We start from the raw sequence: 12,171 nt of genomic DNA on the forward strand, positions 1-12,171 counted from the left end.
TTCTGTGGGCCTCTCGAGCACTTTCCTTTTTCCTATTCTCATTGGTCTTCATTTATCATGGTCTTTTATTCCTTGTTCTCCCTCTCTGTTCTTGGTCCAGCTGCGATCTCCCACTCTCCTAAACTCACTTTCCCTCGACCCTTGCCCTTCATTACCTCCATGTTGTTCATGTAGATCTCATCCATTTCTCTGTCATTGGGCGATCCCTGTGTCTTTCTTGTTGTCCTGTTTTTTAGGTAGCTTCCCTGGAGTTGTGAGTAGCAGTATAGTCATCTTTGTTTTACATCTAGTATCCTTTTATGAGGGTTGAGGAAGTCAATTATCTGTGGGTGTATAGACAAATATTTAGATTGTTGCTATGAATTATAATGGTTTAATAAATTAGTGGTTATAGGTTCTTCTCCATGAACCATGACTTCACTAGCACTGAGTAGTTAGTTAGGTTTTCAGTACCAGGCACGGATAACATCTTGTTCAGTAGTTAGAGGTCTACAATGCTGAGAATGAGAGAAAGTCTCCAGGGAAGAGCACATCAATTGGTTATCCAATATCAAATGTTCAGCCCTGAAAACATTAATGAGTAACACTATACAAGCTGCATATTATATATATATATATATATATATATATATATATATATATATACATATACATATACATATATATATAGTATGATATACGTACAATTAATGAAAAAGGATATCATTAATTTGAAAGATTGAGGAAGGGTATATGAGATGGTTTCGAGGGGAAAATGGTTGGGATAAATTCTGTAAGTATATTATACACTCAAATAAAAAATAATTAACTCATAGAGTATTTGTTTCATTACAGCAGAGCCAAGAGATTGAATCAGAAGTGTATAATGCATCAAACTGATCCAAGGCAGGGGAGACTTTGATAGGCCTGAATGACATAAACTTGAATATACATAACTTTCTTAAGGTGCTAACATTAACCAAGAGGAAAAAACCAAAAGGACACAGCAGACAAATGGATCTATACAGGTCAATCAAAAGCCTATGTGGCAAGATTTGTGTTGAGCCATAACTCCTAGAGGGGAAAAAACAATAATTGGGCAGGTACTGTGCTAGCAAGCCTCAAAAGACTCTATAGCCTAAGTTAAAGTTCACACAACTACATGATAAAACAATGAAGCTTACAAAGATTAAGATTTTCATTGTGGTTGTTGAGTATTCAGTGGAGTGCTATGATTGCAAATAATTCGCACAATTTGGTCTTTCTCAGAAGCAGAGTATGGAATATATTCTTTGTGTCTGAGTCTGAAGAAATGAGATACTGCTATAAATAACTTTATCTTCTTTTGCCCGAGAGGAGATAGGAATGAGGAGGGGGTGCTGGGGGGAAGGCAGGGGGGGGCAGGCGGGCATGGGCAGGGGGCGGGGACAAGGGCATCTGTGGCTGATATGTAAAATTAAATTAAATTATAAAATAAAATTTAAAAAAAGATTTGAGACAAACACAAACACACACACACAAAAAAAAAAGATTAAGATTTTCTTAAGAGTAAGCAGCTTTCTTACCCAGAATATGGGATGATCATGTCTTTCCTGCATGACAATATACTGGGCTTTGAAATTGTTTGAAAAGATAGAGCCCTTTCAGCAGCCAGATGTGCTCATGGCAAGGCTACAGTCCTGACCACCAGCCTGTTAGACCTGGAAAGCTTCCTTCAAGAATGGCCAAGACAGGCAAGAACTTGGCTATCTTCTCTCTTAGTCTGAAACAATGCTTATCAATGAAGTCAGCCTTGCCAGGATGATCAGGGGAAAGGAGATACATAGTGGCCCAGTATTAGCATCAGGACCCTAAGACAAAGAGGCAGGATGGCCCATGGAAAGTGAAGGTGGATTATAAAAAAGCTAGATAGGGCACAATTTCTCATAAATGCCTCTATATCCAACATTATTTCTTATGAAAGGAATTCAAGTGATGAGATTCATTCATGGTTTGTTTGACCTTGTTAGAATTTCTTCTTCAGTGTCCCTGTGTTGTTCAAGGTCAATTGGCTTTTGTTTGGAGTGGACAGAGGTGGACTTTGAGATATCCTACCCAGTTTTGTAAAAGATTCTTTTCATAATGTTTACCCTTGAATATCTTAGAGATTTGAAATGCATATAGAAGAATAGTAAAAGGAAGAGATGAAAAGTTTGAACAAAACAGAACTCTGTGAGTATAAAAGGAAATTTCCAGGAGCCATAAGTTTATCGACTGAAAGTGTCACTGCTAGGGGGTGGGTACTTCCTTATGTTGTTGGTTAGTGATCTCCTGAGGTTCTTCACATCATGCATGCCATTGTCACTGCTTTGGATTCCACAAACTGGGTGTTTAGTCCTTGTTGCTTAAGATACCAGACTTTAGTTGCAGGACATACAAAAATCAATCTGGCGCTGAGATTTAAGCTCCCTCACCTTATAGCCTTGCTTTTGTAGAACCAGAAGGCATATACAGTCTGATGCTGAAGAATTGCCATTCAAAATACTGCTTTATTAATTCTGCCTGTAATATTACCAATATGCCAGGCAAGATGTGCCTGATGGTACACTAGTGATAAGATAGTTATAGGAGCACCTAACTTCTTTCTGGTAAGATGTAAGGAAAATTGCATAGGAAAAAACCTATGATTGATGTTGTAAGACAATCATTTTTTTGTGAGACTGGGGATATCATAAGCTCCAGTGAGGAAGCAGCTGCTAGCTAGCTGTTGTTGTTTAATGTAATCTGATATACATGCCAAATTATGGACAAAATACTTGTTTTATGCCATAGAAGACTTTTTTTTTGCACTGATTGCAAGGGGACAGTTACTTTAGGGGATGAAAAAGACTTGCTATAGAGATTCATAACTAGTCCATTCACTAAGAATAAATAATTATTACTGTGGCAATAGTGTCTCAGCCACGAATGGGAGAATGTAACCAACCATTCCATTGTATCACTCTGTCCAAGTTCTGGGATCATCATGGAAAAGAGAATAGAGAAAATGAAAAAATTGGAAGACAGGATGGAGTGTTGTGTAGCTATTGCCTCCAAATTGAAGCATTCCCTGCTGGAGGATGCAAGGGGAATGGTAGGTCTCTAGAATACAACAAAACTTAAAAAGATCAGAAAGCCTTTGAAGCTTAAGAGGTTCAGAAGCTGAGAGACTGGAAAGATTTACAAGTTCCCTACCCAAGGCAATGTAATCAGTAATCAATTGCTGGAGTAGGGCCCCTTGTTCTCGAGCTGCCCTAATGTTGATCGAGAAGATTCAGTGATGCAGCTTTCTTGATCATCATCTATACTTGGGTGTGATTTTCAGGGATGCTCTTGTCCTGTGTCACCTATGACTCTTAAAGCAAATTCTCAGCCATTGTCCTACAAGTAGCTCTAGTAAACTCATTAGATCTTGAAGATGAATTTGTGTGGAACCTCTTTTTTCCCCAGGACTTATTGCTTTGAGCCTCTTCCTTAGGTTTCAATGTTCCCTTCTGTTTTCAGGTGTGTTTGTGTGTTTGTGTGTGTGTGTGTGTGTGTGTGTGTGTGTGTGTGTGTGTGTGTGTGTGTAGCTAGAGTTTTCCTGCCTTGCCCACAGTCAGGACAAATCTTTGTCACCCGCCAGTCCCACAGCCGCTCAGTCCCAAACAAGTAAACACAGAGACTTATATTGCATACAAACTGTATGGCCGTGGCAGGCTTCTTGCTAACTGTTCTTATAGCTTAAATTAATCCATTTCCATAAATCTATACCTTGCCACGTGGCTGGTGGCTTACCGGCGTCTTCACATGCTGCTGGTCATTGGCGGCTTGCAGTGTCTCTCTGCCTCAGCCTTCTGCTTCCCAGAATTCTCCTCTCTCCCTGTCCCACCTACTTCCTGCCTGGCCACTGGCCAATCAGTGTTTTATTTATTGACCAATCAGAGCAATTTGATATACAGACCATCCCACAGCATGTGTGTGTTGTTTAATATAAATTAAAGCATATATATTTAAATATCTATTTTGCAGATAAGAAAAGCAGAACTTATTTTCAGTTCCATCCATTGTCCTCTGAATGTCACGCTTTCATCTTTATTTACACCGGAATAAAATGTTACTGTGTAAAACATACACTGAAGAGAAAATTTTAGCAAAATCTGCCAGATCCTTCATTTGGTGACATTTTAAACTGTCACAAAGTACAACCCTCTTGTATAATGAGAGTACAACCTGGTAAAGTACCTATCCTGTTGTTTGATACTGAGTTGACAGTAACAACTTAGCAAGGGCAGAAAGAAATGATTGAGGCTTGGTATAACTGCTATCAAGCAGCATTCTTTTACAAATTAAGAGTGAATAGAATAATGACATTAGAAATAGCAGCTCCTCCAATTAGACTGTTTCAGGAAAAGCCAATCAGCATTAGGGAAAACAATTTTGTCTCACAGAAACAACAGTATATTTCATTGAACAATATAATTCTATTTCTTTAGCACAGGTCTAATATGGAACTATCATAACTAAAATCTCTGTCAATGATCTTATAAAAAGTTTGAATGCATGTTTATTACACAGATTTTCATTATACAAGTTATATTTCTGGTGTACTTTATATACATTTCTTTAGAATGACCTTTACATTCATTATTTTTGTTGTTGTGTCTGACACAGGAAACAACTTAAATGAGGAAAGATCTATTTTAACCAACATACAGATGATAGAGTCCACCAGGGTGGGGAAGGCATTGAGGCAAGAGTGGCTTTAAGCTTTGGGTCAAGGACTTGCTTGCCTGTGAGCAGACCAGGAAGCAGGAAGAGCATGCCTGTGCACAGCTTGTTCTCCCCTTTCCTTTCTTTATTCATTCCAGGAATTTCTCCCTGAAGGATAGGGTCCTCAGGGAGGGGCTTCCTCACTTAATTTGTCCTCTCTGAAAAGTTCCTTGCTGACAGCCAAAGGTGGGCTTCACTACTTTCTCTTTCTCCCTCTCTGGTAGTAAGAGATCGTTTATTCTGGAGCCAATTTGAGTCACCATAGCCAAGGAACACAGATTTAAGTCACCTTAAATTCCATGTCACAGTGTCGAAGCAGTTTTATGGAGTTTTTATAGTTTTATAGAACAAGGCGAGTCACAAAATAAAGGCAAGTTTAAGAAATATTGGGTGGGTACACGAAAGAGGAAGGTACGGAAAGACATGGGAAGGTATTATACAGGCACAAGATGCTATCTAATGTCATTCTTAGCTCTTGGATTGGTGGAAGCTAGGGTTCTGCTAAGTTAATAGATTCTGAGGAGGTTTTATTTATTATCAAGAGGAGTTAGTTCAGAGTGGGGCAAGGAATGGCTCTTCTGGAAGGATAAAGCTAGCCAAGATGAAGTGATTAGCCTCTGAACTTTCAAAATTTAAAACTCACCTCATTACTGAAATTCCAATCAGTCAAACAGTCTCCAAAAACACTGACTCTTTAGGAATTTTTTGTTCACAGCCACACACAACTTATTTTCACAAACTTTCATTCACAGTTTGCCCTGTTGGCCAGGCATCACATTTTGTACATATATGTCACATATTGATATTATAAGTTCTCCTATTGCTGAAAGCCTCATTCCTAGCAACTGATAGAGGTGAGGCTTGAGAAGTGGTCAGAACATCAGTCTTTGAGAGAATGGAAAAGCTGGTAAGGGCCATTAAGAAAGAATCTCCTAGATCATATTAAAACTATTAGCTATTATGGTCTGGATCTGAATTATTTCTTACCCTCTTTGTTTCTCACATAACATTTACATGTGACATAGCTTATGAAACTTAAGTTATCAAGGACACAGTTTGACTTAATAGAGTGAAGATTATAGATGAAATGCATGTCTAATGTAAACAAAAGTTATGAGTTTGACTATATAGTTCCTAGTTTTACTTATTTTTAAATGGTTAGAAATGGAAACATTTTATGGAGTTACTATAGCATTATATATCTACTTTATTACTAAAATATTTTTTAATTATTTTTAATCCATGATTATTATAATATGAATACTTTAGATACCAGTTAAATAAAAAAAATCAGTACTTACAGTATAAAACATCATGAGGATGGTGGTAACTCACTGAAGACGGAAGATGAGGCTTGGTGAAAGGGATATGCATGCAGAGTTCCTGGAAAAGCTGCTGTCCTAGCAAAGGGAAGCCTAAGGCCGGGAAGATGAATTATTTGTTCTGTAAAAGGCAATAATAGTTTATAGAAGTGAAGAGTTCCTAAAGAAGGTAACAAACAAGAGAAGGAAAATGCTGAAACCAATCAATGTACGAGTAACTACAATGGATGCTGAGCTAGAATTTGCCATTCAGCCCAATACAACTGGCAAACAACTTTTTGACCAGGTTGTAAAAACAATTGGTTTACGTGAGGTCTGGTTTTTTGGGCTGCAGTATGTAGACAGCAAAGGATATTCTACGTGGCTAAAACTGAATAAAAAGGTGACACAGCAGGATGTTAAAAAAGAAAATCCTTTACAGTTCAAGTTTAGAGCTAAATTCTTTCCTGAAGATGTGTCTGAGGAATTGATTCAAGAAATAACACAGAGACTTTTCTTCTTGCAAGTTAAAGAAGCCATCTTAAATGATGAAATATATTGCCCACCAGAAACTGCAGTTCTTTTGGCTTCGTATGCTGTCCAAGCCAAGTATGGAGATTATAATAAAGAGGTTCACAAACCAGGATACCTGGCTAATGACAGACTCCTACCACAGCGTGTTTTGGAACAACACAACTGACCAAAGAGCAGTGGGAGGAGCAGATCCAGAACTGGCACGAAGAGCACAGAGGGATGCTGAGGGAGGATTCGATGATGGAGTACCTGAAGATTGCTCAAGATCTAGAAATGTATGGTGTCAACTATTTTGAAATCAAGAATAAGAGGGGCACTGAATTGTGGCTGGGTGTTGATGCTTTGGGTCTGAATATTTATGAACATGACGACAAGTTAACGCCTAAAATTGGTTTTCCCTGGAGTGAAATCCGAAATATTTCATTTAATGACAAAAAAATTGTTATAAAGCCAATTGACAAAAAGGCACCTGATTTTGTTTTCTATGCTCCTCGTCTGAGAATCAATAAGCGGATTTTGGCCTTATGCATGGGAAACCATGAACTGTACATGAGAAGGAGAAAGCCTGATACTATTGAAGTACAACAGATGAAGGCTCAGGCCCGGGAGGAAAAGCACCAGAAGCAGTTGGAAAGGGCACAATTAGAGAATGAAAAGAAGAAAAGAGAAATAGCAGAAAAGGAAAAGGAAAGAATAGAGCGTGAGAAGGAAGAGCTAATGGAGCGTCTAAGGCAAATTGAAGAACAGACAATGAAAGCCCAAAAAGAACTAGAAGAACAGACACGGAAAGCTCTGGAACTGGAGCAGGAGCGCCAACGAGCAAAAGAGGAGGCAGAGCGGCTAGATAAGGAGCGGCGGGCTGCGGAGGAGGCCAAGTCCGCCATAGCCAAGCAAGCTGCTGACCAGATGAAGAACCAGGAGCAGCTGGCAGCAGAACTTGCCGAATTCACTGCCAAGATTGCACTTTTAGAGGAAGCCAAGAAGAAAAAGGAAGAGGAAGCTACCGAATGGCAACACAAAGCTTTTGCAGCTCAGGAAGACTTGGAAAAGACCAAAGACGAGTTAAAAACGGTGATGTCTGCGCCCCCTCCCCCTCCCCCTCCCCCTCCACCGGTCGTTCCTCCCACAGAAAACGAGCATGATGCATGACGAGCATGACGAGAACAGTGCTGAGGCCAGTGCAGAGTTGTCCAGCGAGGGGGTGATGAACCACCGGAGCGAGGAGGAGCAGGTGACGGAGACCCAGAAAAACGAATGTGTGAAGAAGCAGCTCCAGGCATTAAGTTCAGAGTTAGCCCAAGCCAGAGATGAAACCAAGAAAACACAGAATAATGTTCTTCATGCTGAGAATGTCAAAGCAGGCCGTGATAAGTACAAGACTCTCCGACAGATTCGACAAGGCAATACAAAGCAGCGCATCGATGAGTTTGAAGCAATGTGAGAGCTGTTCTTGTGATACATGTCCTTCATAAGCTGAACCACCACCAGAGAAAAGCAGGCCTTTGTAGATGCGATGGAATGCATCCCACCTTGCCAAAGCACTCAGACCAGTTGACTGTGCTCACTAGCAGGATTCTGAGGGGCGCTCTTCAGCATTAAGGCAGTGTGCTGTCATGTTTGGTCATTTTTCTTTTGGCCAGGGAATGGATAATGCTATTCTGTCACCTCTTTGTACATGTTTCATTTTTTTGTTTCTGTTTCATTTTTTTCAGTTGAATATTAACACTAATGACATTGTCTGATAAATGTGTATGTGTGCTTTGAGCACTGTGTACATGTTAGGATAATAGTGGACATTTCAATGCATGTTTAGTTAATGAACTCATTTTTATTTGCCCTTTCCATGTTTAGCCTACATACATTTCCATGTTCACACTCATGTTTTTTTCAGTATGGCCTTCTCATGCCCTGTCATGACAGAGCCATAATTCTGATGTCATACAGATCACTTACTGGAGGTATTTAAAATGAGGTGTTGGGGTAAACAGATCCAGGTAGATGAGACAGCGGCCCTTGTGGGAGACTGCATCATGATGAGAACGTTGAACAGCACGGTATGCAGAGGTGGTTAATTATTGTAGAAATCCCTTCATCACATTATTGGGCGTTGGCTTTCCATTTACTCAAGTACAGTTGTCATGCCAGCTCTAGTTACTGGTGGATCATGTCCTGTAATCCTTGGGTGGCTTTACTTGCCTGCCACCTCAGAGATGGACTCAGCAGGCAGCACTCCTAGGAGAATTATTGATGAAACACTGCCTGCGAGTAAGTGGTCTCTGAAAACAATTCAAGGTTTGTTGTTAGGTTGATTTAGAGACACATGTCTAATAGAAGATACTGTTGATGATTACTGATTTTAATTGTTAAAAAACAAACAAACAAACAAACCTGGGCCTTTGAGCAAGGGCAGCAGATGATAGCATCAGTTCCAAGAAAGTAATACTACCTCACTCTATACCTGTGATGACTGTTCACACTCAGTGTGTGTACGCTGGTGTCTGTCATCCGTGGGCAGTCTCAATCATGTCCTTCATTGAATATACTTGGAGATTCCAGTGCTAATGTTTAACTGCCTTTTTGTTGACTCGTGGGGCTCTGATGTGTGTTCAGATTGTGTGTTCTCACTGGTATGCTATTTCCTGAGGGGTGTTCTCTGTCTGAGGAAGTGGAGTGGCCCTTTATGAGAAAGACATCGCCTTTGCAGCATGGGAAGGATTCTCATCCTTTGTTCTTGGTGGGATAGATACATCATTTTAGCGTATCTGGTTTCTGAATCACTGCTTATTTTATTTGCAGTCTCTAAAAACAAATCTATTTCAATTATGTCTTATTGAAGTCTTTCCAGCTAGAAAGATGCTCTTATAGTCTTAGATCATGAAGCACCTGAGTTTGAAGATACAGAAAGCCTTGTTTTCTCTCTGTGGTTCAGCTACGTTCCATTTGGTATTATGCACTCAAACTTAAATTTATCTATTACAATTGCCATTTTATTAAGCAATTTTCATGCACAGTAGATTAAACATGTGTCTGATTTTGATGACTTTAAAAAGAATAATTTGGGCAGATATTATGAAAAGGAAAGGCCTTGCTTAATATATTTTTTGGACTCTGTAGGACAAAGGACAACTGGTAAACCTTGAAGTGACTGTTGTACAGTGGTCGTGCACATGCTCACCATCATCTTTGAGGGAATGTTTCTGCTTCCCGTACATGAGAGGGACAGGTGGTAGGCCTTACTGCTCCACTTTGAAACATGAGCATTCACTTTCCCAAAGTGCTAGAGCAATAGTCCTTATTGCTAGAAGAATTGACTGCCTATGGATTTTCCCCTCTGCATTGTGTACGTTATCATTGCTGCACCAGTTGTGACAGTGTTGAGAGGCTACCAGTTATATTTGCTGTTAATAGTCTATTTGTAGATTAGTATTGAAATGGGTTTAATCCATTTTTAAAGCTGTACGGATTTTTCTAAAGGAACAGCCATTTGCAATATGGGTTTTCATAGAGATTAAACCAATTATAACGTTTAGCAGTTGAGAGCACATGTTCATATAGCAATGTAAAAACACACTAATGAGTATTTGATAATTTCCCATTAGCATAATTTCATGTTGTACAAGTAAATTACAATTACATCTCTAATTTTGGTTAATATTCATTGGTTAACAATAAAGTGACAAAAGCTCAAAAAAAAAAAACCATCATGAATGTTATTAGGCATTGATGTCTTTTGTATCACTTGGATAAGAAAAATTGGACCAAATCCTTGGGTATTTTTAGCCAGAGTAAATTGAGTTAACCATGAACTAGTCTTCTTTGCTACATCCAAGCTATATTGAACAATGAAAACATATATAGAAAAAAACCGAATCCTTTAGACACCAGGTGGGAAGCAAATAGTACAAAAAACAAAACAAAACAAAATAATCACCAAAAAATGGATTTAATGAAGGGAAGGACATTTTAATCTTGATTTATAATTTCACTGAAACCAAGACCATTTTATTATTTATAAATATACCAGCTAAAATTTAAATTTTTATTACAAGATTATTTAAGATTCATAAGACATGAGAAACTTTTTTAGTCACGGCTTTCAATTATCAGTGGCTTTGAAAATGAGTACATCTTCAGCATCTTTTATGTCCACCTGAATGTAGTCTCAGGTGATTTGAGAAAGCCCACTACCTCCTAGGAGTTAGAAGTACCTAGAATCAGAATCAAGTCCTTAATGTGTTATGTCCTTTTCCTTTTGTTGATAAAACCATATGGTTTTTATTTTATGATGAAGACTCTAATCAACTTTAATTATTACTGTTAAAAGTCTTGCTGGGTGGTGGTAGTGCATGGCTTTATTCCCACCACTCAGGAGGCAGAGCCAGGTGGATCTCTGTGAGTTTGAGACCATCCTGGTCTATAGAATGAGATCCAGGACAGGCACCAAAACTACACAGAGAAAACCTGTCTAAAGGGGGAAAAGTCTCTTAAATGCTATGTGTTGCTTATTTATTTATTTATCTAATAGGCCATATTTTATAAATAAATTTGTATTTTATTTTATTTTATTTTATTTTTTTTTTTTTTGAGACAGGATTTCACTTTGTAGCCCTGGATGTCCTGTTAAGTGCTCTGTAGACCAGCCTGGTTGCAAGCTCAGAGATTCACCTGTCCCTGCCTCCTGATTGTTGGGATTAAAGGCTTGCATCACCAAAGTAATCTTATAATTACAAGTTTTTTTTAAAAATTAAATTAAGCATCTCACATTATTGAGCCCCTCCTTAAACTATTATCATTTATATGTCTTTAGTCATTATATATTTTCATACTAATTCTTATAACAGGCTTTTAGGTGGTCTGATTCCCCTGTTGTCTATCATTTCATGGACAAAGAAATGTAGGCTAAATAGCAAATGACTATTAAATACAAGAAAAAATATGTCCATAAGAGATAATTTCATTTCAGTGCTTTATTTTTGATATTTCCCGTTTGTATTTTAACTTTACAGAAAAGCACAAACCAATAGAGCTGAACTATATGACATTTGATTCTAAATCCAACCATTTGTGCATTTTATCCTAATCATGACATGACACATATGTTTCTGGGAATGATGGCATATGCCTACAATCTCATCCCCTTGGAGAACGCAGTGGGAAGAGTGTGACTTCAGAGAAGACTGGGCTAAATAGTGAGATTTTGCCAAAAAAAGGAAAAAGGAAATTACAGGCACTTTAACTTTTTGATATTATTTTCACTAAAAATCATATGCCAGGAAGATTTTCAGCAACAAATATTTTCAGAAATAAATTTTCCATTTGTTTCTTAAAATAAAACTATAGTTCCTATAGTCATTGTAATTTGTGAATAAATACAGAAATATTTTAATTATCCAAAGTTAAAGAGTTATTACACATTAAGGATTTGAAAACTTAGATATTTTATATCGAGGCCATTTATATTTATATAACTGTGTTTACTAGAATCAGAAAATAAGTATAATATGTTTGGAACTTGTCAAATGTAATAACATATCAAGTTTAGATTTGTAAATTTATATTTTTGTACATGTACTCAGATATAAAAAAA

At 38.1% G+C, this 12,171-nt stretch overlaps 1 pseudogene; it reads left to right on the forward strand.

Annotated features, from left to right (window-relative positions):
- The first annotated feature begins 6,077 nt into the window (after positions 1 to 6,077).
- On the forward strand, positions 6,078 to 10,282 carry LOC102911013 (radixin pseudogene; annotated as a pseudogene).
- The last annotated feature ends 1,889 nt before the right edge of the window (positions 10,283 to 12,171 follow it).

Source organism: Peromyscus maniculatus, chromosome 14 (genome assembly GCF_049852395.1).
Source record: "Peromyscus maniculatus bairdii isolate BWxNUB_F1_BW_parent chromosome 14, HU_Pman_BW_mat_3.1, whole genome shotgun sequence".
NCBI lineage: Eukaryota > Metazoa > Chordata > Mammalia > Rodentia > Cricetidae > Peromyscus > Peromyscus maniculatus.